The sequence below is a fragment of the Anser brachyrhynchus genome, assembly GCF_964034855.1.
Source record: "Anser brachyrhynchus genome assembly, chromosome: 2".
NCBI lineage: Eukaryota > Metazoa > Chordata > Aves > Anseriformes > Anatidae > Anser > Anser brachyrhynchus.
In genome coordinates this window covers 53,792,023-53,817,339 of record NC_137695.1, presented here as the reverse complement: position 1 = coordinate 53,817,339, position 25,317 = coordinate 53,792,023, and the positions used below count along the sequence as shown (strand labels likewise).

At 37.7% G+C, this 25,317-nt stretch overlaps 1 protein-coding gene across 21 annotated transcripts in view; it reads right to left on the bottom strand.

Moving 5' to 3' along the window:
• The window catches only part of LOC308188779 (uncharacterized protein), a 293,230-nt gene that overhangs the window by 115,143 nt on the left and 152,770 nt on the right, over nt 1-25,317 (bottom strand). For all 21 annotated transcript variants that reach the window (XR_013945738.1, XR_013945739.1, XR_013945740.1 and 18 more), the window contains one exon: nt 16,349-16,396. The gene's annotated coding sequence lies outside the window, so the exon portion shown is untranslated. The remainder of the gene's footprint in view (nt 1-16,348; nt 16,397-25,317) is intronic.

The following is a 25,317-nucleotide window of genomic DNA, read 5'->3' as shown; positions in this document are numbered from 1 at the left end:
ATTCACATAATGTTAAGAACTTCAGGAGAGACACAGAAAGAACTTAGACAAACACGTTGCAAAGAAAGACAAGCTGTCAATGTGTTTCAATTAAAACATCTCTAACCTAAGAATCTGTCTTTAAGCCACTCAATCAGAGAAGCCTTTAAAATCTTATAATTGCTTAATAATACTTCACACTTACTGCTCAATGTGAACCTCAGGTCCAGTTTCTGTAAACTGTGGCACCACTGTTATTCCAGATGGCATGTAAAATAATTTATAAATGACAAAGTTAAATGGGTTTATAGCAGCTATTCAATTCCTGCACTCTGGTCACTCACTTTGGCATAACAGAAAGCTTTCAGTCAGCCCCTGCCTCTCACGGGGTCTTCAAACAGCACCAAAGCACGTGTTCAGTAGGTTCTCAGAAAGTAAGCAGACAAATAAAGAGAAGTAGTAATCCAAGCAACACTGCAGTACACCTGCAGCATGCTGCCTTTTTTTTTTTTTTTAACATGAACATAGCTGAGAACAAGCAGTAAGATGTTTTAGTTTAAAATTAAAATTTATTTAAAAACATATTTCCTACAAAACAATTTCAGTTTGCCATAGCTCAATATGAAATACAATCTCCCCAATAGACACATGCTGCAAATGCAAACATAACTCATCTTGGTGTCAGAAAATCTCTCTTTACTGTTGCACCTAAATGTATGCTAAGTGTTATAAGAAATCAACTATGTCAAAGACGGCTGTCTCTGCACCTGACAGATCCCCTTTGCTACTTCTGTTTCTCCTCTCTTCTCTCCTTCCTGGTGCTTACTTTGGTTCTGCTTTTCTTGTGTCCTTTCAAAATCTCCCTGTCCTGCATTGGCCTTTGGGGCACAGAACACGCTGGAAGAGATATTGCTTCGTGGCCTTTTTAAAGGCCATGCAGTCTGAATTGGACAGAGAAACTGAGCACCACTTTAAGCTCCTCTGATTATGTGCATATCTACAAATTATTCTGGAATCTACATGACCACATTAAAGTGGCGTTAAGCCCAATAAAATATAGCCTGCCTGTCAACACAGATGATTAGCCTGGGCTCAATGCCCCACGAGTCCCAGACATACAATTTCCAGGAAGCTCAGTATCAGCAAAACAGTATGGAGACATGCCCTAAGTATTAAATATGTCTGGAGTCTGCAAAGGGTGTCAGGGCATCAATGCACTCAATTGAGTCAGTGTATCTCATCGTTTTGGTTGCTAAGAAAGCGGCAACACATCTCCTGAGGAGCCTAGTCTTAGCTTGGTAAGCTTTTTACAGATTAGGGCTGACTTGAATTTGCTTGTTGGCCTCTGCTGATCAGGTGTGACACACTGTGTCTGCAGCCTGCTGTGTTTGCCCACTCCATCAAGGACCAGCAGACTGAGCCTCAATGCAACCAAAGCATGGCTTGCAAGAATATGGTGCTTATGGTGGAGGAAGCCACCCTTAGGCAAGTGTTCAACTGAGAAATGGGTTCTCTAACGCTTTCTGCAGCCCTTATCTCCTGGAGCAATGAATGAAGCCGAACTACACTCCTGAGGTTTCTGCATGGTGTTAATAACCAATGGTCAGCTAACACTGGATTCTCCTCCAAGGCATCCACCTCCTCCCACAAATCCTGCAGTATACATAGCATGTACAAGTTTGTTGGAGAGTTTAAAAAAGGGGGGGGGGGGGGGGGGGGGGCGGGGAATAACAAAGTTTTGCTTTATGCTATTGTGTAAACATAATTTGTATTGAGCTATAGTATAAATATTGGTTAAGAATTAATTTGAAGCTTTTAATGAGTTCATCCCCTGCTCAGAATTGCCAGGAAGTATCGCATACTGAGAGGGAAAAAAGATTGCTTTGGTTTTTGACACAAGGCATGTTTTAAGTAAAGCAGACAACTGCAGCTATCTGTCGGATACAGGAACATGATCATAACTGAAAACCAGAGGTAAGAGTCAAGGAAAGATTTTTTTCAAGCTACACAAATTAAAACCAAGGCATTCTTCCTCTGCTTACATTGACAATGTACTCTGACTACAGAAAATGTATTTTCTGGGCAATTCCTCTCCTCTGAAAGGGATTTGGTAAAAGCAGGTAAATGTAGAAATAAGTTAGAATTCAGTTTTCTAGAAAAGTTTATACAGGAAACCACAGTTACTTAAGGGTAATCCAGTATCACCCAAGAATGTCAGTGAATGCAGACAACAGGTTCTCCAAGCAAAACCAACTTCAGTAGCACACTGCAATAAATACTGTTGCAGAAGCTGGAGGGCAATGCAAGAAGGTACCAAGCCACCAAGGGAACCCATGCTGCAGAATCAAGTCTCCCAGCTTGTGGAAACAGCCCAGGTGTCCATGAAACTTGCTTTTCTGGCAGCCTGTTCACAAGGACAGGAAGCACAGTTGAGGCTTTCCCACACCACATCAATACCTGAACACAGGTTTGGACAAAAGGGGCAATTTGAAGCCAGCCAAACTGAAGAAGTCAATGGTTTCTCTGGCATACACTAGTAGTTTGACAAGCTGTATTTAACGGCATTAGGATCCAGAGTAATTAATAAAATTAAAATTAAAAAAAAAAAAAAGGAATGAAGGACAGACATAGTGATTATACAAATAAATATAGCTCTCCAAAGCTCACTGAGCTCTGGAAAGGCTGCTTAATAGAACAGCAAGGGCCACAGAATGTATCACTGTCAGGCACACTGGGATTTTCATCCCATTGTTGTTCAGTAGGCATAAAATGAAATTCCTTTTCTCAGATGCAAACTCTGTTTTCAACTTTCCTCCTGAAAGTTAAATTCCTTTCTATTTATTATGTAATTAACTGCAATACATAAAAATATCTAGGGCTATATAAACCAAAAAGATGCCTAGGTTTAAAAGAAGACCATCTAATTCAATACTAGTCCAGCAAAGTGGCCAACAAAAAAGAAATCTGGCTGTTGTTGTATATCATCTTCTATAATAAGATTAAAACCAACAATTCTGGTATTATCTAGATATTACAGTAATAAGCATTAAATCCACATTCACGGGACAGTAAAGTCAGGATTTTTAAGCAGAATTGCCACTTAATAATAACAGGCCTGGTCTTATGCTAGAAAATAATTCTTGACCACCAGACTTTTAGTCTGACATTTAAAAATACGCTGAACACATTTTTTCATGGCTTTTTTTTTTTTCTCTGTTTTTCCCCAAACTAAGATAGGCTGAATTCAGCCTTTTGTTCTGCACTACTAATTACGAAGGGGTAGGATTTTTTGAAGGGAGAGAGAAAAAAGGGCTAGGGAGAGGAAAATCACAAAGTTAAGACCAACACCATCCCCAGGTTCTGTAGAAGACTTCTGCTTTCTTCTCTTCATCCCTTTGGGAGATTCCAGACAATGGTAATTCCTGTTTGGCAGGGGGTATGGCTTAGGTGATCTTCAGAGGTCCCTTCCAACCTTAGCCATTCTGTGATTCTGTGTTTCTTGTAAACAGGTTACAAAGAGTTAACAAATATGACACGCAGTCATGGCACTTAGCACTAGTGGAAAAGAGATGATGGACTAAGCCCTGGTTGACCAGCATCTCCACAGCAGCGCCATCTCAACAAGCCTTGCATTAAAGCACTTCTTAGCCCTCTGCAAACAATAGGCTTAAAAAGGCAGAGCAGGAGACCTATGCCTTGGGTGCAACGTAAGGCATACAGCTGAAGGCAGACAGCTCGCAACCACAGAAGTAGCTCAGGTATCCAGAAAAACCAATACTTGTGTGTTGTTATTCTCGCATACATCACATTTGCTGATCCAACACTTGTTCCCACAGAAAAAGGACCAGAGAGGCCAGCAGCAGCCAGTGGCTGAGCACAGCTTGTTCCCCCCTGGAGCACAGTTCCTGACCCACAGCCAGCATACAGGCACACTACCTTCAACAAGCAGGCAGAGATCTACAACTTTTTTTGGATTAACAAACAATACTGTTACAATTAATTAAATAAATAAATAAAACAAAGCAAAACAAAAACTAGTAAAAGGGGACACACTTTCCTCTATTATTTCTCCTCCTCAGCAAAATATCAGGGCTCTCTCTCCCTAGCATGAGACAGCTGCTTTGCACAAGTTCTCTTCCCTAAGCTGAGCCAATTTCTGGGCAAACCAGATGAGGCAGTACCATCAGTACGTGACTGGCAGAGAGGTTACCTTCTCCTACAACACAGCAAGGAGAAGGAAAATAAGAAAAGGAATCCAAGGACATTTTCTGATGGCATGCAAACAAGAAGTTCAGTTCTACTTCAGTGAAACAGAAGCAGACATCATTTTGGCACTGTTGCACGCAATTCAGCTGCAGACATTGGAGATGGGTTGCACCCATGGAAGCTGAGAGAGGTGGTTGCTGTCATAGCATGGCTGTTTTCTATTGTCTTTGAAAAGTCATGGAAATCAGCAGAGATTGAACACACCAATGACAAATCATGCTTGCCTTCTGTGATGAAATGACTGGATTTGAGGACAAAGGCAGAGCAGCAGATGTCAGTTACTTAAGTTCTAGCAAGGCTTTCAACACTGTCTCCCTGCAATATGCTTGTGTCCAGGTTGGGGGGTTATGGTTTGAATGGCAGAAATCCTGACCAGTAAACCACTGGGGGTATGTTTGGGCTCAGAGGGCAGCAGACAGTCAGTTGTACTCTGCCTGGAGACAGGTAACACACGTTGTACCACAGGGGTTTGTACTGAAACCTGTCCTTTTAACGCCATTATCAGTGACCTAGAGGAGGATGGAGAACATGCGCATTATCAAGTAACTTAAAGAACAGGCCATTCAAAACTCACAGCCTCAAATCAAAGGAGTAAGACAAAGGAGTAAGACAAGGAGTAAGACAAAGGAGTAAGACAAGGAGTAAGACAAAGGAGTAAGACAAGAGCTAACCTGTTTCCAGTCACCTGCTATATTTACCTTTATATATTTTGTATTTTATAATGAAGAACAGGTATGAGACAGCCTGCCCTGACCTGAAGAGTGCAAGTTTTTATCATTCAAATTGTGCACCGCAGTTACTACACTGTTCTGTTACACAGAGGGAAGCTTTGGATGTTATTACATTATCAGAAAGAAATCAAAGTAGAAATATGCAGTTCCCTCCCCATTCCCAACTATATAGTTGTAATTTTATTTATTTAATTTATTTTTTAAATTACATGATCGCAATCTGGACAAGATAAAACAAATAGTGACACCAAGTAATCCCTCTGGAATCCAGCCCATTAGGAAAGCTAATGTCAGGATTATCAGATCATACTGAAAAAAGAAAAAAAAAAAAAAAAACTTTCTAGAGAATAAATACATGGATGACCAACCTAGAGAAGGTATTGTCAGCCCTAGACATTTCTTCGTATAGGCCCAATATACCAGCCTTTTTTCCCTTCCTTATCTCACCCAGCAAATGCATGCTATTAAATACACAAATTTCTTTCAGCAAGCTAAACAAACAGAAATACACACAGTTAATTAATACCATAGTAATTTCTTTGATCTTCCAGTGAAAACGGAATTTAAAAGTCATACTATTTCTGTCCAGAAGCTTAAAGTTAAAAAGCTTAGGAACTCATCCAGGACTTTGAATCTGAGAATCATTCAGCTGATGTCATTAAAATGGGTAAATTAGAGTTGTAATTATTCCCTTATGAGTCCTGCTGTCTATCTGAGGAAGATGGGTATTCATTTCTGTCTTCAAAAATTGATTTATTTGGGTGCAAAAATAAAAGAGTTGGAGACAGCAAGAACTTACTTTTACTGTACATCTGCTAGAATGCACACCCCCTCCCCCCCCCCCAAAAAAAAGGGTTGATAACATAACACATGCCTGCCAGTCAATAGGTGCTGTACCTTCTACATCATATAGCAGTTTCCTAGAGATCCTCAGGATAAACCCTATCTCCACAGGCCCTGCTTGCTATCCACTGTTTAGCACAGTAACACTTCACTAACATGCAAATGATTGACAGTTATTGGGTTTTGGTGTATCTGCATATTTATAAATATTCTAAACATTCTAAACCACATCCGCATTTAAGGAAACTGTTTAACCACGCTAAACCTAAAGACTAATTTGTATTGGTTGAAAAAATATGTTGCAGCCAGATTACTCACTCGCTTTTTATTTCTAAATTAACTTTTAAAACACCATTTGTGTTGACCTACCTGTGTGCAGGTAGGTCAAAAATGCCTTGACCAACTTCTTTTTTTTCTTTTCTTTTGAGGTAATGAACATTCTCTCTTATTTTTAATCTATTTTTCCACTGAAAAGGCAAAAAAAAAAAAACCAAGAAAAATACTTTTGAAATCAAAATATAAACTTATGGCAATAAAAAACAAACAACCATTAAATTACATTTAAAAAGAAATCTGTAAAATATTCAGTCAACATATGTAATATCCATATTTCCAAATAAAAAGCTTTAGAAGCATCTGACAGACAATGTACAAGACTAATATTTGCCCCCAAATCCAAAGATTAAATTTCTTTGCTAATATCAAGAATTCTAAATACCTTAAGATAACTTTCAATGTCATAAGATAAATTTTTTCAATATCATACCCTAGAAAGCATATAGCAAAAACAGCATAGACACTTGAGATTCTAACAACATATTCTACCCAAACCATTCTCAAAGGAATTCTTAGCAATGAATATCAATGATTTGGCCATTTTAATTTTAAATCTCTTCAAAATTTTCAGGCAAAACATATGTAGGAAAACACTCACACACACACACACATATTATATATATAATATATATAATTTTTTTTGTTATAAGTACAAAAATATGAGCTATAATTTAATAAATAGTTTAATGCTTTGTTGGATTTTTTATTTTTATTTCTTAAAGAAACCACTTGAAGGCCTGTAGCAGTGCACATTAATGTAGGAAAGAATGGGATCAGCTGAATCAAGTTAAAGAGGATTGTACTTAATCATCCTAGATAAGCAGAATCATTTGTGATTGCCACTCTTTTCTCTTTAAACAAATCACAGAAGTTACATATCCTTCTTTAACTATCATTTAAGATGCACTATCGTTTTGTTGCGGGGGGGGGAAGGGGAATAACAGCTACCAATTCTTCTAGAAAACACTGTTTTTCTTTGATTTTATGGAACCTTGTTCAGCTGAAAAGTGATTTATAAATTATACACACTCATAAGTGAAATATAAAATATATGATCTCAAAACATGTCATTCCTGAAGGGCTTAGTCAGTAACCTCCAACAGAGTATGATTCTGTTTTCCACCTCTACATTTTTTTTTCCATTGATAGACTGCTTTGAACAAAAAGCCTTCTAAATTCACTTGCACCGAAGTTAAAACTACTTTGCACTAACATGCCAGTAAAATACCTGGCAAACAAAAGAACAGTTGCCTGGTGTCAAAATTCCTCCACACCCATGAGCTCACAACTCTTCCAAGATCCTGACTTCAGCCCCAAAGCAAAGCTGACCTACAGACACTCTTAAGTTTCCTCATCTCCTATAGAGTATGCATGCATAGAAATTTATCTGTCATCCAGCAGAGTATCTGCTTATGGTAATGAAAATCTGGACCTTAGCAGTGCTAAAAACTAAACTCTTACACAGTGTACCTTGATTTAAGTTTTTGTTACAAGTCCATGGAAATCTATGTTCAGTTTTCATTATTTTGCCCTCATGCACAAGTGCCAACAGCTAAGTATGGACCTCTTCAATTATTTCAGTCAGTCTGGATACTGACAAAGCTACATCTAGCCAGCCTTTAAGTATCCAAGGGATTTTTACAGACAGATTACACACATGAACTATAGAACTTGAATTATTCCATTGCAGACAACACATGAACATGAGCTGTACCTGCAGTTTTTAAGGAAGTAAGGGACTGAAAGACAGATTTCTTTCTGTAGAAACCTAGTCCAGAAAGATCCCTGCTATATAGATTACATTAAAAAGTTTGAATCCTCTCCTATTTACTGGCTCACTAGCTACAGAAACAATTTTAAGGATAGCAGTGATGAGGAGAAACTGAAATATATGAAATGTTAGCACAATATCTTAAAGTGTTATGTAAATATAACATTAAAATACAGAAGCACAAAAGCTGCCAGTTTCATTTTGGTCATATTTGGCTTTATATATCATTATATGAGAGTCAAGTATGTTCTTGTCTCTCTTTGGACTTTTATAAGACACATCAAAGGAATGAGCAGTAATGTCCTGGAACAGAGAAGATATGTCATAACAACAACTGTTAGCCCACAAGAGAAGAAATTACCTTACTAGGACAAAAATACTACCATTTGAGAAACTGAAGCTAAGAATTCATGGTGTGTGTTTTTTTTAGGTTAAGAAAATGTGCAGTAAAACAAAAAATGTCAGGTATGAACAAAGTTCTAGTGAGCACTCATCAAAAACTAAGTATTTTTCATGTCCATGAGCTAAGTTTGCCTATGCATTTCCTTTTCTAAATGTAGAAAATACTGCAGTAAATATAACTACTAGAACCATTGAGACACCCACATATTCTACTACACGTGTGACACTGAAGCTATATTGCATGATAATTCCATATATAATTCACACTGCATACTGTGATAATTCTCAAGATAAAAGAAAAAAATGAAGATAATACCATTTTATGGAAAGATGTCTATGTTGTTTTTATGTATTTAATAAAAGCCTTCTGCTTTCCCCACACTTAACCACTCACCTGGAGGCTAGTAACCTCCAACTGAACTAAATTTACAAATGTACACAGCTAGGACTACATCTCCTTGTTCTCACTGCCTAAAATTTGGTGCCATTAAAGCACATAAATCCTGAAGATAGCATTTTCAAAATTCCCAAAACATTTAATCTTTTAAGACCCTCCTTCAGAACCAAGTTGTGTTCAGAAACATTTGCCTCACTAGAAGTCAGTGAAGCAGCTTTTAATGACTAAACCTTGTAAAAAAAATAGTTGCCCTTAAAGTTTTTAATCAATTTGTCATTTTTGAAAGGTTTACCTCAAGCCTACAAATTCCTCTTCTAGTTCACCTTCCCATAGGGAAAAAAAAAAGGGGGGGGGGGGGGGGGGGGACAAACAAACAAACAAACTACCACCACCTGCTTTGATTGAAAAATACATCAAAACGCAATAATAGAAAATGTTTTGGTTGGTTGGTTGGTTGGTTTTTTGTTTTGTTTTAAGATAGATCATTTTGTGGTTTTGTAAATAAATGGAGGTCATTTTCATGTTTTTAACTTGTCTTGTGTACCACTTTAGCATCATATTCAGGCATTACTTTATTGACAGCAGCATAGCTCATCAACTACAGACCATAGTGGAGGTATACTAATGACAACTTATCATAAGGACAATTTAACTTTGTGACAGCTTACTGCTCTGACCAGAGAGCTGGTTCTTGAGTAGGTCATTCATGATGCTTACTTTTCCACGTCAACTGCTGAATGGGTGAAATATTGTTTACGTGAGATTTTGTATCATCATGAGAAAACACAATGTCACATAAATGATGGACATATCAACACGACACTAGCAAAATGTTTTGGCAGACACAGTACCATGTCACTGAGATCAACAGAGTTTCTTCTATCACATATTTGCTTGTACTTACTCTGAATTTTTCCTGCTCCATTATATTTCTTTAATTTACCAAAGAGATTGCTAAAAGACAACTCCCCCTCTCTCCATTGCAGATGGGATGCACTCTCACCTCTCATAGTCTTTAAGACACGTGCCCAGTATGGGGCAAAAAGGAGGCAAAGCTTTTGATTTTGGGTGTTTCTCTTTTCTTTTCTTTTGGAAGCTTTCCTTTCCTTTTTTCCTTTTCCTTTTTTTTTTTTTTTTTTTTAAGTACACCGTGTCTAAAACAACTTTTATTAAAAATGTTAAGTGGGAATATGCTTGGGTGCAGCCTCTTGCAGTTGAGACTGAGTCACACAGGCTCCTTCCAAGATTGGTCAATTTGCTAAAGGTTGATATCAATGCTTGCTTTTGCAAGATGCAGCTAAAGAAAGCTCAATTTTTTCTCTAAAGAAATATTTCTTCATTTCTTCTTTTGATCTTCAATGTTAGACAAAGTCTAGGGTCTTTGAAAAGTGCTGTGAAAAACCCTTAAACAAGACTAGTTTTGAAGACCACTAAGTAAACAATGTCATTTTAAAAACAAATCCTTGCACTGATGTAGAATAATTCCAACTTTGTTTCTGTTACTGGACACCATTAAAAAAAAAAAGATTATATGAGATACATGCAGACAAATTACAGAAGGCAGGTCAGAACAGAGGCACGTCCCTAAATCCTTCCACCAGAACCAATTGCTCAGTAGCTAGAACATCCAAGCCAGCTTCCATAGCACAGCCTCATTTCCTTCTATCCCATCCTGTCATAAACAATGGTTATAGCCACCATACTCCTACCAGGACAACACAGCTGACTACTGTTCACTACATGCAAATATTTTGAACATTCTAACAACATTCTAACATACTGAGAAAAAAATGGAGTTCCAACAGAATTTCTCAGCTTTGTACAAAACCAATACTGAAGTGATCTAAGCATCATCCCCAATTACCAAGTGAGCCAGATATTTTTAGTTACAGATACAGTTTCCATCAAAATTAAACTGTTTGGGCTGAAATTTTCCTTTCATATAAACATGAACTTAAGTTTTCACAGACAAATTGAAGAATACACTCCATAAAATCCTGATGGCCCTTTCTTTGGGAAGCTTTAGATCATGCTTGCTTTTGAGGATGAGCTGGCAATGTGTCAACAAAAGGTCTGTTGGTTGTGAACACGCCACTTTGTTTACTTATAATTCTCCCAGATCTCTCTAGCCAGTAGGCAACAAAAATCTTTGCATACCTTGTAAAATTAACTTAAATTTCAATACTAAACTCTCTAAAACTATGCTGGCATGGCTCCCCTTGCAATCACAGCTAAAATGCCTCTGTTATGTTACATAGAACTTCTGTTCTTCAATTGGTCGAGTACCACTGAAAATTGCAGGAAAAAAAAAAATTATTCTGTCCTCATATCAGGGATGGAACAGTATGCAGTAACTGCAACTTGCTCATATACTGAGTATAGAGAAAACAAAACATCAAATAGCTTGTCAAACATAAAGAGTGTTTTCTGTTTGAGAGGAGGGATAGGTGAGAAAGAACGCTTATATAAATGAGGCGGAGAAACTACAGAGAAAAAAGATACAAGCATATAATTAAAACCTGTATTATAATGCATATATGCAAGGTACCAACTGAGATTACAGGGCCAACATTGATTCTAACATCCAGCTTTTCAGTGTTGCGTTTTACAGTAACATTCTTTTCAAACAAAGATGGACTTTTTCCAAGCAAAAAGTAGAACACTTTCTTTAAACTCTGATCCCAGTTGTTTGATGTGATCTAAGCAGTTGCACATCTGAACCCACACAGAGTTTCACTTAAGCTTGCACAAAATAAGAAGTCCTTTTGCATGTTATACAGTACCAGTTATGAGAGCTGCATGGGCAGGTGTTAAAGACATGGATTACTACATTTTGTACTTTTAAAAATGAACAGTCTGAAGATATTTAATTCTGTATTCAAAGACAGTATTAAACTAAGGGAAATGATCCCCTGCTATAAGGAAGTTATTTACTCCCCAAACATTTTTACTTGTGTTTTGTTTTACTGATAGAATCAAAAGTTTGGGCTTGTTAAGAAAGAGGCTTCTTCAGAAAAAGGAAAAGCTGAATATTAATTAAAACAGATTTCAACACTTGTCCTTTTCCCAAACTGCAGATGATTATGAGGTCTAAGACAAGGAGCATAAGCATGGCTTAGCAATTTATTTATTTTTAAAGGCTCTGGACATCTCATGTGTCAGACAGGCATGTGCATTATGCACATCTAGCAGGGGACAAAGACCAGAAATTTAAAGGAGCTGTTTGTGATTTTGGATGGGATGTGGCATACAGATGAAAGAGCAAACATTTTTCCCCTTGGTTTAGTGCTAGCACTGGATTCCTAAATTAAGCCCAGCAGGAAATAAACATCCACCACAGATTTCAAAAGATATCTCACATCTTTGTATTAAAACGTGTTATTTTAAAAGTCCCAAATGCTGTATGTCTGAATTTTATTAAGTCCAGAGCCAGCATAGGAAGTGCTATTTGATTTATTTTAAAAGAATGCAGAAAGTATTAGTGGACAATGGGATGTAAATTGCAGGAAGCCAAAGTAAAATTGAAGAGTAGGAGATAATGGTCTTGATGCTATTATCTGTAAGAATACCAAGGCTGCAAGGCTTTGAAAAATTACTTTGATGACCTTGAGAGGTTGCTCAGACTGAAGAACATCCAAGTTAGCATATTTTCCTACGGGGTGGAAGAAGGGCAGTCTGGATTTTTCTTGTCCAAAGGGACTGGGGAGACATATCTGATGTGCACTTCTGATTTCCTTCTACACCAAATAGCTACTTGCTGAACTCCCATGGAGAGCAAAATTAGACATCATCCTGCACGTTCCTCACACGTTTCACATGCAATTCTCAGTAAAATGTCTCAATCCATACACACATTCATTTAAAATGTCTGACCCCGAAAATATTCTTTTCTTCTTACATTGAGCTTTTATTTTGGAGGCTGCATTTTTTTTTTCTTCTTTCCCACTGACTTTGATGATGTTTGGGGATTAAAACAAGGAGCAGGCAGTTCCCATGAGATGAAAGGCATAACTGCAAAGGACACTTACTTGGAAGATTAAAACAGAAAAAATCTTGGAGTAGGAGATGTTGCTATATATTTATTTAAAGAAACACTGCCTTGAAGGGGCTTCAACTTCAATATTGTAAATAATTTTCTGCTTTTATCAGCTATGGTTAGAAATAAAATGTGGGGTTTTTTACTCACCAGCTGATAAAAATATAACAACACATTTCCAAGTATGCTAAATGTAATATTACAGGCAGAAAAAAAATAGCTCCAAGTTCTTTTGTAAACAGTATCAGTAATCAAACTTAAGTTTCCATCTGATTTATGGCAAATTATAACTCCTTGCCACCTTCACACTTCTATGTCTCCCCAGTGACACTGTTTCAGAGATGTTCCCCATATCCCTTCCTAATCAGCTAACTCCCAGCTGGGCACAGAGGCAGCTCCTCCTATGACGAGTCCTGAGCTGGATTTCAGAGGTTTATCCAAGCTCTCAGGCCAAAAGGAAGAGAGATCTGGTAAGCTCAAGTGTTTCTCAGAAAGTACTAATTTCTTCCTCCTCAAGTTAGTCACTTATTTCATAGCAGTTTTAGTGCTTCCATTTCAAGCCCTGCCCAAATCCCGTATAATTGGCCAAGAAAACGAAACGTTACTGGGTGAAGAAATGAAGAGCAGGGGTAAAAAATGCAAAAGTCTTGTTTTATTTGGAAAGTAGGCTAATGACACAGCTCAGAAGTACTGTTGACAGCAGACAGAATTTTGTGAGCATGAATGAACTTTCTAACACTCTTTGGTCAGCGGAGCAAGAGCAGAAAGCAGACCTTTGCTTTCTCTTCCTGATATTACTATTGCATGCAGTGCAAGCCAAGTTGATTTATGTTTCTGTTCATGCAGGCTTAGAACAAGCACATGGTAGCTTACACACATCTTCCACATTGTGGTCAAGATTAATTCACTAGTTATAATATGTTTTGAGATCCCTGAGTAAAAATGCAAAGAACTCTAAGTCCACAGCTTCTCACTCAGACCCTCACTTGCATCACAAGAGAAAGGTGTACACGCTGCTTCAGGGCTTATAAATTCGCTGCCTTCTGCCTCTCAGTTTCAGATATCATCTTAAGTTGTTTCCAATACCCTCACATTTTTTGTTCCAACTTTTGAAATCCACCAATGGCTGTTATATTGATGAAGTATTGGATTCACTATAAACTGGCTTGATAGCAAAGCTCAAAGGATTGTAGTGAATGGAGCTGCATCTGGCTGGCAGCTGGTCACTAGCAGTGTTCCCCAGGGCTCAGTTCTAGAATCAGTCCTGTCCAACATTTTTATCAATGATCTGGATGAAGGAGCTGAATACATCCTTAGTAAATTTGCTGACAATACTAAACTGGGAGGTGCTGCCAACTCTCTGGAGGGACAAGAGGCCTTGCAGAGGGATCTAGATACATTGGAGCACTGGGCCATCAGCAATGGCATGAAATTCAACACAGGTAAATGCCGGGTTCCGCAGCTGGGATGGAATAATGCTGGGCACAGGTACAGACTGGAAGATGGGTGGCTGGAGAGCAGCTCTGCAGAAAGGGATCTGGGGGTGCTGCTTGACAGTAGGCTCAACACAAGCCAGCAGTGTGCCCTGACAGCCAAGGGGCAAACTGCATTTTGGGGTGCATTAAACACAGCATAGGCAGCTTCTCAAAAGAGGTAATTCTCCCACTGTATTTAGCATTGGTGAGACCTCACCTTAAATACTGTGTACAGCTCTGGGCTCCACAATATAAAATATGTGTTAAGGCCCTTGAAAGCATCCAGAGGAGGGCAATAAAGCTGGTAAAAGGGCTGGAAGGCACATCCTATGAGGAGAAGCTGAGGACTCTTGGATCGTCTGGTTTGGAGAAAAGGAGGCTGTGAGGTGACCTCATTGCTCTCTACTCCTTCCTGAGGAGGGGAAGTGGAGAGGGAGGTGCTGGACTCTTCTCCATTATGTACCTGATGACAGGATAAATATCACCACTGTACTGACTGATCGCATCTTGTTAAATGTGTGTATTCCACACGTTTAAAAAAAAAAAGAATTTTACCATAAATAAATAGAAATCTGAGCTGACACACTCTTTTGCTAAATTAGACCAACAGCTCAGGTTTTTTTTTTCCTCTCTCTTTTTTAAAACACAAAACTCATCTTTTGGGACCGATAAGCAGACTGAAGTCCTTGTTTCACTCTCCCATTGATTTCAAGCACCTGTTCATTTCAAGAGAAAGAGATGAAGCCCTCAATCTTGAACTATACATCACCATTCTGCAAAGACTACTTCAAAAACAGTTAAGAGGATTAAAAAATGACAAATGTAAATCATTACTGTTTTCATGGAAATTATGGTTTATCTTTAATTCTCTACAGTCAATGCCTTTCTTGTCACCAGATGCAATGAAATGCAAGAATTTAGGTATAATTACCTCAGTGCATTCAGTATTTTAAATTGATCAAATTATGTGAATTGATTTTTAAAGATTCACTTTAGGGAAGTAAGGAGATGTCTGGGAGAAAAACATCAGTTCCACCCACAGAGTGGAATTGATCATATATTATGGATGGCTTATGCTCTAGGACTATAAAAAATTGCAGGTGACTTTGTTTACCAGAGGAGCTATCAGTCAGCTTGAATTATTGACATATTTTTTGTAGTATAGCTTCAAATATCTCTGTTTTCTTTTTCACCTTCAAAATCTAAACATTCAGAGCTATCACCCAAAGGAAGGTCACAAGGTTGAACACAGGAACAAGCTATTCTAGTACCTCTGATTCTATCAAGAAGAACCGCTTATCTTCCAGTTGGTATACAGGAGAAAAGTTGAACTCTTCTCTTTCATTAGCTTCTCTTAAGATCATTTCATATCAATAGATAAAATCCAAACTAAAAATTATATCCAGAAACTGTTCTGCGGTGATCAGAGAGGGTGTTACGCCCTTCTTTTGATTCTTAAGCACAGTTATCAAAAGAATTCACTGCAAGACAGGAAATTCTTGAAAATATTAAAAAATACTAGGATTCCAATTGCTATCACATCATTGTAAGGAGAGACCTATAAAATAAGATCACACAATTTAGAAAGTGTAACACATCTCTTCTTTATTCCAAAATATACATAATACTGAAGGTGACTTGGAAAAAGAAAAAATGAAAAAAGAAAAAAACAACTATCTCCATCATCCTTTCCAATTGTATAACATAGAGTCCTTAAGACATGACCACGGTTTTTCCACAGGACCCCATCTCTTTCAGTACTCTGAATGGACAGTGCTAATTGAACAAGTGATTATTAAGTATTTGGCATTACTCCTACTACACTGTGTGAAAGTCCCATGTCTTGTTTACTGCGTACTATTCAGAGCCTGATTTAAACAATGAATTATTCATTTGCTGGTGGGTTTTCCTACAGCGCTCACTACAACGACATCTGAATGCATTGCTAACATTAAAGGATTCATTTTTGCATCATCTTTGTGAGATGAAGTCAATGACATAATTGTATGCATTTTGCAGAAGGGGGAGCACGACACAGAGATATTAAAGAATCTGCTAAATCCAAGCGTGCAAACAGAGATTTGTAAGGCTAAGTTTCATCAAAATACTTACATTTGTCACATCATTCAAGACAGCTTCAGTAGGTCTCAAAGCAGGCCCCTAGAAAATAAGGAACACAATCATGATTCCCTGAAAACATTCTGTTTTTAAACTACATTGCACATAATATGTGATGAGACAAAGACATTCATAGTGTAAGGAAAGTGAACAAGCAGATATATTGTACAGCTATAAAGAAAGGTAAACAGCAAAAACTCTACTACATCAAACAGAGGCACTGAAGCATGATAAGGATTCATGCCACACTGCTTTCAGAGAATGCTACATTTGCAATCTTCACCACTAGTACACAGCTAAGATTGCTTGGTTTATGTTTCTGTCATCTTCCCCAGCTAGATGAGCCGCTGTGGCAAAACGAAGAATAAGGAACACCACCACCTGCTCATTTCAAACCTTGATCCAAAGAGGTAAAATCTCAGAAGCTTCAAAGAGGCAAAAAGCAAGTGACAATAAATGTCTGAAGGAAACCATGCTCCAGGGATCGACCTCACCATAGAGCCAGGAGCATGCCGAGATAGCATACCATTAGAGATTAAAAAGGCTTGGGACTGTGTAGGTTTAAGCAACAGGGGCTACCTTTAATCTTTCCTTGTTAGATGTAACGTGCTCAAATGCATATAACCTCATTAAAAAATAAATAAAAAATAAAAAGCCTACATGCCAAAACTACGTATACAGTTTTATTTATACAATTTCTATTATGACAACTTCCACAATTTGACCCTTTTCTGTCATCTAAAAACTGACAAAATTGTGCATTCAGACTGCATGGCATCTAATTCAGTCTGCCAATAAATTGATGTCTTAACACAGGATATACCTTTCTTGACTACAAGCAAAAACAGTTCCAAACTGTGTTAAACTTTCCTAAGGAGCAGGCATGGAGAAAGAACTGCTCTGATGGAAAAAATCCTTTCAGGATTACTGTACTATGAAAATAGAAGGTTTTCTGCTTCAATTCCAATATTCACAATATTTCCATGAGAAACACAGCTGGATATAGCCTTACCACATGCAGGTCAGCACACATGTTATGTTCAGCAGCTGTAACCGAACTGGCTGTTCCTTATAGTCCAACACTGATCTATTTTTTGGCAGTGACCCAGAATATGTTCCCAGTTCTGCAACAGGGCTCTTACAGACCGTGAACATGTTATTGGGAGATCTGTTCTTCAATGCCTTCAAAAATCTGACTCTTGTTGCTGCAACCTGATTCGAATTGATAGAGCGAGGAAAAACAGGTCGGTCCCATACTCAGACTTGTACAGCCTTTCATTCATTAATACCAGCTTTTCCTCGCTGCTTTCTAGGAAGCCTGCAAAAGCCACTCTGAATTCATTAATACTCTTACATTGCTTGCAATCCCAGATGCTCGTCTGGTGTTTGCAAGACTCCCCACATAGTCTGGAAAATGGGGTTCATCACTAACAGCAATAGTACAACAAAGCTCATGGCTATCCCCCATCCACAAGGTGTTACCATACCAGACAACAGACTACGCTGACTTACACCGGCTCCCTGCTTGATTCCTTACAACCTCTTCTTCCTACACATGAAAAACATCTCCAGCCAGACCTTGGTTCAGGTCATGCCATCCATACATCCACTGGTACTGTCAGCTACAAGACAAACACTCCAGGCAGTTTCAAGAGCCTTTCTCAGACAGCCACAAGAAGAGTTTCCTGACCTTTATTTTTATCCTTTGCTTGACTTGGATGCTTCTATTTCTAACAGTCAATGGATTTAAAGAGGCTGGGTTTGAAATGCTGACCACTGATGAGCTTACAGGCCAGCTGTCAAGGTCATACCTGCCACACCTGCATGGAAGAGAGACACCTTCATAATCTTTTCTGCTCGGGATTTTGGCTCATGTCTGAATCACAATTCACATCACTCATAGTAGCTGTGTCTTCACATATAATTGTCTACCCTGTTTCTTCTTTTACATATTACACTAAGCCAAAAGACACTTTGGCTTTACTAGATTTAAAACAAAATAGAAATAAAAATTTGCTTGGGGAAACGAACTTATATCAAAAATTCAACTCAGCCTTTATTTAATAGAACATACCACTCCAACATTTTTGCAAGTTTTAAGCTTGTTAGCAGACCTTGGGGATATTTCAAACACTACTGGCTTTCTATATTTGTTACAGAAGTGGAATAATGTTGTCAAGCATTACCTGTGAGTAAACTAAGGAAGAAACCCAAACCTGAGGATTTCGCCCCAGTCTCCCTTCAGAAGAACAGTAAAGCAGCAAAAATAAGTCAGGGCAGTTATGAGAAGACTTAAAATTTCCAAGACAAAGCCTACACTTATACTTGAGAGAGAAGAGGAAGGTGAAGGAATTTTAACTGGGGCAAAAGAAAGCGCAGACAAAAAGCACATTAGCAAATACCAGTTCTGCTGTGGTGTGTGAAATACCAACTGATTTAGTACATTCAGTCATAAAATTTGCAGCACAGGCATTTGATAGCTATAAGTCATGTAAAAAATATTTCATATTTTTGCTAAAATTCTGCATTTGCTATCACCTTGTATCAACCTACATCAGAACATTTGTACATAAGAGAAGACTGCTTAAAATTCAAATAATTGGTATGCTGTGATAATTCAGTTTTGTAAATAGTGAAGACAACTCGTTGTTCTACTATGTATTTTCATTCAGCTTTTAAAAATCACTTCCTAGTATACTCTTGACAATAGTGTTTTTCCCATTAAAAACATATATATATTCCCTACAATATATGTCTGCTCTTTAGACTATACTTTATTTTTTACCATCATATTATGCAATTCAACATGTTTTTAGTGGGACAATTAGAAAATATGGGAACAAGAAAGGATATTTTCTTTACATCTACTTCATTTCAAAATGCACATTTGGAAAAAAAATAGAATATTTATTTTCTACTTTTATATTTCGATTGATCCATAAGAAAACAATTTCTCCACTGGGTCATTAAATGAAAAAAAATGTCATAGACAGTTAAAAATATTATATATCTTGATTTTTATAAACCATTTGAAAAACTCTTACTTAATATTATACAAATACATATATTTATTTGTTACTAAATTTGAATGCAGTAAATCTGAAACTGAATTTTATAATGGAATGTAAGCTAAGGTCCCATGGCTATTAGAGATTTAGAGAGATGAGGAAACTTTACTCTTGTCCTTCCAGCTGCTAACATATCACTCTAATGGCTCCCTCAGGCTGAGTTCAGGGACAACATCAACACCCTACAGAAGGAGCTGCAAAATTTGACACCCTCTTTTCTAGCCTATTTCCCTCAGGCCAAACTTGCAGAACTTTCACATGGAAGAAGGGCAAAAGAGAATAAAAAGGAGATTTCTAGTAGTGTGTCTGCCCTACACAGTAAGTAAAATTGTAAGTAAAACTAGTTGTTGTACCTCCCTGTCCCATCATAAGATGCAAGACTGTGGCCCTGCTGTGCAGACCCCTGCAGTAAGTACAACTTGGTTATTGGGAAGGTGCACTAACACTGCTAATCCACTAACATTTAAATGAGGCCAACAAAACTGGACCAAGACTGGTCTGAAAATTATGTATTTTTAAAAATACATTTATGCGTTTTTTTTTTTTTTTTATCTCATGTCTCCCAAAGCTTCACTACGAAATTCTATCCTATTGCAAACATTAGTTTTTCTAAAATTGGAAGTGCTCAAAAGAAACCTTATCTGTAAAAAAGAAACAAGAAGATTCTACAGAAATATTCACCAGGAACAAATATCACAGGTATCGCCCACTCTCTAGAGACTCCAGTCCTAGACTGAAACTGCATGGAGTGCTTCTGCAGAACACTTGCTTCATATTTAAATTTTAAAAGTGATCGGTTAAAAAGAAGCTGGAAATGTGCCAAGTTCTCTATTCAAAGCACCTTGAAACAAACAGCATTGCTGTCTATATTTGGAAACCATAAAAAAAAATAAATAAAATGTAAAACTAAAACCATATACATACAAAATATATGTTCAGGCTTCATTGTTTTCAAAGGAAACAAATACAGATAAACTACAAGGATAACATATGGTTTGGATACCAATGTGGTTTGCATCTGTTACTGGTTAATTAGTTCAAACTTTACCCACAGTGGAGTTTCAGAGACACAGAGATACAAGTTAAATAAATAAGACACGTTTTACAATACTGAGAGCAGCCACAGACCTAAAAGTCACAAAATCCAACCAACAGGTCTTTCAGCTTTGCAGAAGCGCCTTTCTGGGCTAGAGCACTTCTCAGCAGATGAGGCATGAACAACACGATCAGGGGAGCTAAATCTTCTCAACAGTCTGCTGTTGTATCAAGTAGGTCACCTGGACATGGAGACTCCCTTCTGTTACCATGAAAATACAGTTGATGGCAACTTGCTGAGCTAACCCGGTGCAGCTGAGGCCAGTCAGCAAGCAGCAGGCAAGACTAACTCAGACGTTCTTGAACTAGCCTTTGTTTACTCCCGGTCAGTCAAAACGAGTTTCATGCTGTCCTGCATACAACTTTTAAAAGTAGCAAGCACAATTCTTCCTGAAGTATTCTCCCCTCTTTTCAAAGTTTAAAGAAAAAAAAAAAAAAACTTTAAAAAAAATCAAAATAAAAACCTGTCTACTAGATCATCACCGTGAAGGTGAAAACAATAAAAAGTAGACTTTCAAATTCTGTCCTAACTTTGTCCATTTCTCTTTATGTTACCTAAATTACAACCACACTAATGCATACTCAGTAAAGGACTTGCTTGCTACCTAGACACAGCATCAGCCTGTGTTAAGGATTGTTGTATGGCCATAACTTCACATCTTCATAGCTTTATCTTCCATTTTCAGTATACATAAAATAACCTATAAAATAGCAGTAAGACAGAATCAAAATAATGTATCATTATGATTATCTGTAATGAAAGCAATTCCTTAAGTCTTATTCACGTGTACATCCATTTTAAAAAGAAAAGGGAAAGCTGATTATAAAAGATACTTCACAATAATAGCAAGTTATTTTTAAATGATCTCAGGGCTCTTTAGAGATGCTAATTTTGAAACTTGCTATATAACCTTAAGAAAATCTTCTATCAGATTGTCAGTGCAGGCATTGTATTTATTGCTGCTGAAAAAAAGAAACAGATGGGAAAATGCGCAAGTTTCCAATACTTACAGCAGCATTCTGGAAAGCTGACTATAGAACACTTCATTTTATTTATCTCCTTTTGTTACCATACAACATTTATGTTCCTTTCAGAAATGTATCAGGGACTAACTGTAGATTGTTTCAGAAAAAAAATAAAATAAAAAAATGAGTCAGTCAAGAAACTACTCCCAGTTTTTCCATAGCCTCGATATGCAACTTTCAGAAAGACATTTTTGTTCTGGTTCTTATTTTACTTGCTTTTACTTTCTTTTTATTTTTCACTTTAAAAAAATTACTGATTTAGATTAGCAGTTCTTATTGTCATCAACACTCTCCCTTATTAAGGAGGAAGCTACTTTCCTCCCACAATTTTCCCTTGTGAACTCCCCCAGCTGAGTTATGAAATCCCTTTAAAGTAGTTGATCATTTAAATGAGACATAAAGGAGACCAGAAAAAAAAAATCAACTTCTTCCCTGAAAAACTTTCACTTCAGTTTATTTCAAGTATAAAATCCAATGATCACAAGTTCAGAATATTTCTGCAACCCAATCCTCTTGGTACACAGACAAATGATATTTCTTTGTTAAATAGCAAAAATCCTTATGGACTCATCAGATCTTGACAGTTTTGCAGGACTCCTAGCAAGATTTTGCAACAACAGGACAGTACTTTAAAACTGGGCCTTTTAGTCAACATTTATGAACGCAAGTTGATGTGAAGTCATCTTTATACTACACTGAAGTGATACCCTCTGAGTCCTGAGAAGTGTCTCATGAGGCCAGATAATTCTAAGTAATCTCCAAGAGACCTCCGAGTATACCTGGATCACCTACAAAAATGAGAGATCTGAGTACAGGTGACATAAGGATATCGAGCTGCATCTCAGACAAGAAGAAGCATTGCCCACCCCTAATTTACAGTAAATGAGCACCTTTCTTCATTGTGTTCACAGATTTTGAAGGTTCAACAGCATTAGCAATAGCAAGTCACAGGCACAACAGACAAATTAACTGGGGGGAGTGTGGAGGGGTGGGGAAGGAGGGAGAGGGTTGGGAACAAGCTACAGATGTGCCTAGTGCATTACAACAGCTAGATGTGCAGTCTGATGAGCTATAAGAGAGGAACACAAACAAAGTCTGAAGTCACAGCAGCCAGGCAGGTGTACCTTTAAACCTCTTAATACCACTTACCTTTGTTACTACTTGAGTCGAAAGCAAGCAAGATGTTTGTCCCACAGTATTCTAAGTCTACTCTGATCACACAGAAATAATCTAATACATCACCTATACAACTAAGTTATTTTCTCTATTTTCCTTGCTCCCTTCCTCCAAGCAAATCAAATTGTATAGTCCTGATAATATACATTCTATTTCACTATAAGGCCACAGATATCTATACAGATGTAAGCTTCAAAGAAAAATGGTAAAGGGGATACTAGAAATAAAGGATTTGCTAAAAGAGCAAAACAAAAAATCAGTATCTCAGCATCTTTTTTTTTTGGAGAATATTGTTCATAACAAAAAACACAGTGACAGTCCGGGTAGTGGAAAGCTCCTCCTTACTGTTCTTTGCAGCTTTGGTACCTGTAGCAAGGTTAAAGAACTAGGCTAGCAAGCAATTTCTGCTCTCCTTGCACTTATAAACAGTCTACTGACTCAGGATAAGGATGATGCAGTAGCAAAATAGTTTCCTTTCCACACTGAAAGTAAAAAAAAAAAAAAACCACCAAATATTCAAGAGCATATTGTAAGCATACTAACAATGAAATGAATAAAATAATATTCCTGATCACTAGTACTGGTGAAGATTCCTATCTTCATCCCAAAACGGTACATTTCTGCCAAAATCCTTCTGAATCTGGTTAACTTGCTGAAGTACCCTTAATATGCTTCCATACAGTAGCATAGGAAATGAATTGTATTTGGTCTGCATGGAAGTCTTTAAAATATGCACATATTTATCAGTCTCATCCTATATGCATAATTCTACCTTTACAATTTCTGGAAAACACTGATAAATACTGCTTAGAAGACAAGAAATGTACAAAGAAAGAAAAGAAATGAATTTACATGGGAAGTTACTGCATGTGCAGGCCATACAAATGAACCCAATTTTTCCCACAATTAAATCTATGGTGTTATCAAGACAATCAGTTTATTTTAAGACTGTCAACCCAATATATAAATTTCCTTTTGTGCTTGAAATGCCTTTATCAGATAAGATAGCTTTTGTTTAAACTGCTATTTTCAGCCTTTGCTTTGGGGGTTTTGAATATACACAGTGAAGTAACTTGAGATTTCCTACCCTGTTTTAAAATGTGTTTCTTCTGTCTGTTTGTATTTTGTAATTTCCTGTCAAATAACCTCACCATAATTAACTTTCCTTGCTCCAACCTACTACTATTTCTTTTTTTTTCTTTTTTTTTCTTTTTTTTTTTTTTTTTAAAGCCGTTCCCACTTCCTGGGGATGGTAATAAAACACTGATTACATTCGGCTGTTATCTGCCTTTTCTTCCCCTCCTTCCCCCCTCTCACACTCCCTTTGTCAAAGCCAGCACTCAGGTTTCAGCTCCTCATGGACTGAGAAAGGCACATCATGGAGAGAGGAAGCAAATCAGACTGCAGGAATCCAGATTCATTAGAGTTTATTGGGTCAATCAGCGGCTGGACCAGAGCCAGACAATTAGGTTGTGCTGCCCCTGAAGCCTGGATGCATCGTGCTCCTTCCAGAGCTGGGTGATTTCCATCTGCAGCAGACACCCTAACACCAGCACATGTCAGCACTGGGCCCTGCTGTCTGGGGGTAGGAAGAGGGGAAGGAAAGTGGTAGCACGCTTTTGCTTCAAATCACTTTAACTCTAGAACAAGTTGATTTGGCTGATTTCTTTTTCATTAAGTATGAAGCAGCTCACTTTTGCAAATGAATTTTCTCATTGCTCTTTGCTAATTCTTACCAAAAAAATCAAGTATGTTAATGTGTACTATCTATTAGTATGCTAATACACAGCCTGCAGAACACTTACCTTTATTTATCTGTAATTTCTGAATATTTTCCATTCGTCTTCAGCTGGACACTTTTCACCAAAAGTTCACATTTCCCTAAAGTTCAGTCTCTGCTTACCCCTGTCTTCTCACCCTGTCCCCTTTTCTGCTGTATGCAAGATCACATCCCTACCTTTTTCAACAATTGCTCTATTTTCCTCCTTTCCATATCTATAAGCTCATTGCAAGCATAGCCTGAAGCTAATGCACTCACTTCCTCTCTTCCAACTCTGCCCAGGATCACATCTGCCGTTTCCCCTTGGGTGAACCTGTCCTCCCTAGGGTCATTAATGATTTCTTCCTCAGCAAATACCAAGGAGATCCCTCAATCTTCCTCCAGGATGGCCCTTCTGGTTCTTCTGATATTGCTGATCATCCCTGCTCTGAAGTCCCATCCTCAATGAGCTTTCAAATTGGTCTTTATTTTTCTTGTCAGTGACTGTTCTTTGCTCTGCTTGCCCCACGGTATCAATGGGCACTTCTGAACCTGGCAGGCTCTGCCCCTGGCATGCTTCTTCTCAGTGAGGTACATCTACTCTGGCCAGCGGCCTTGTATCAGATCAAACAATTCATGAGATCACATCGTCAGACAACTCTTCTTCTTCTAAGACATTTCCTTTGCACTCTTACACATCTCATTTTTTTCCCAGATTTTCAAGTTTTACACTTTGTCACCAACATAAATTATCTTGTTCTCATACCAAACACCTTCCCTACAAAACTTCCTCCTCTCCTTACCACTGATGCCAACATTGGGATTTCAATGCTTACACA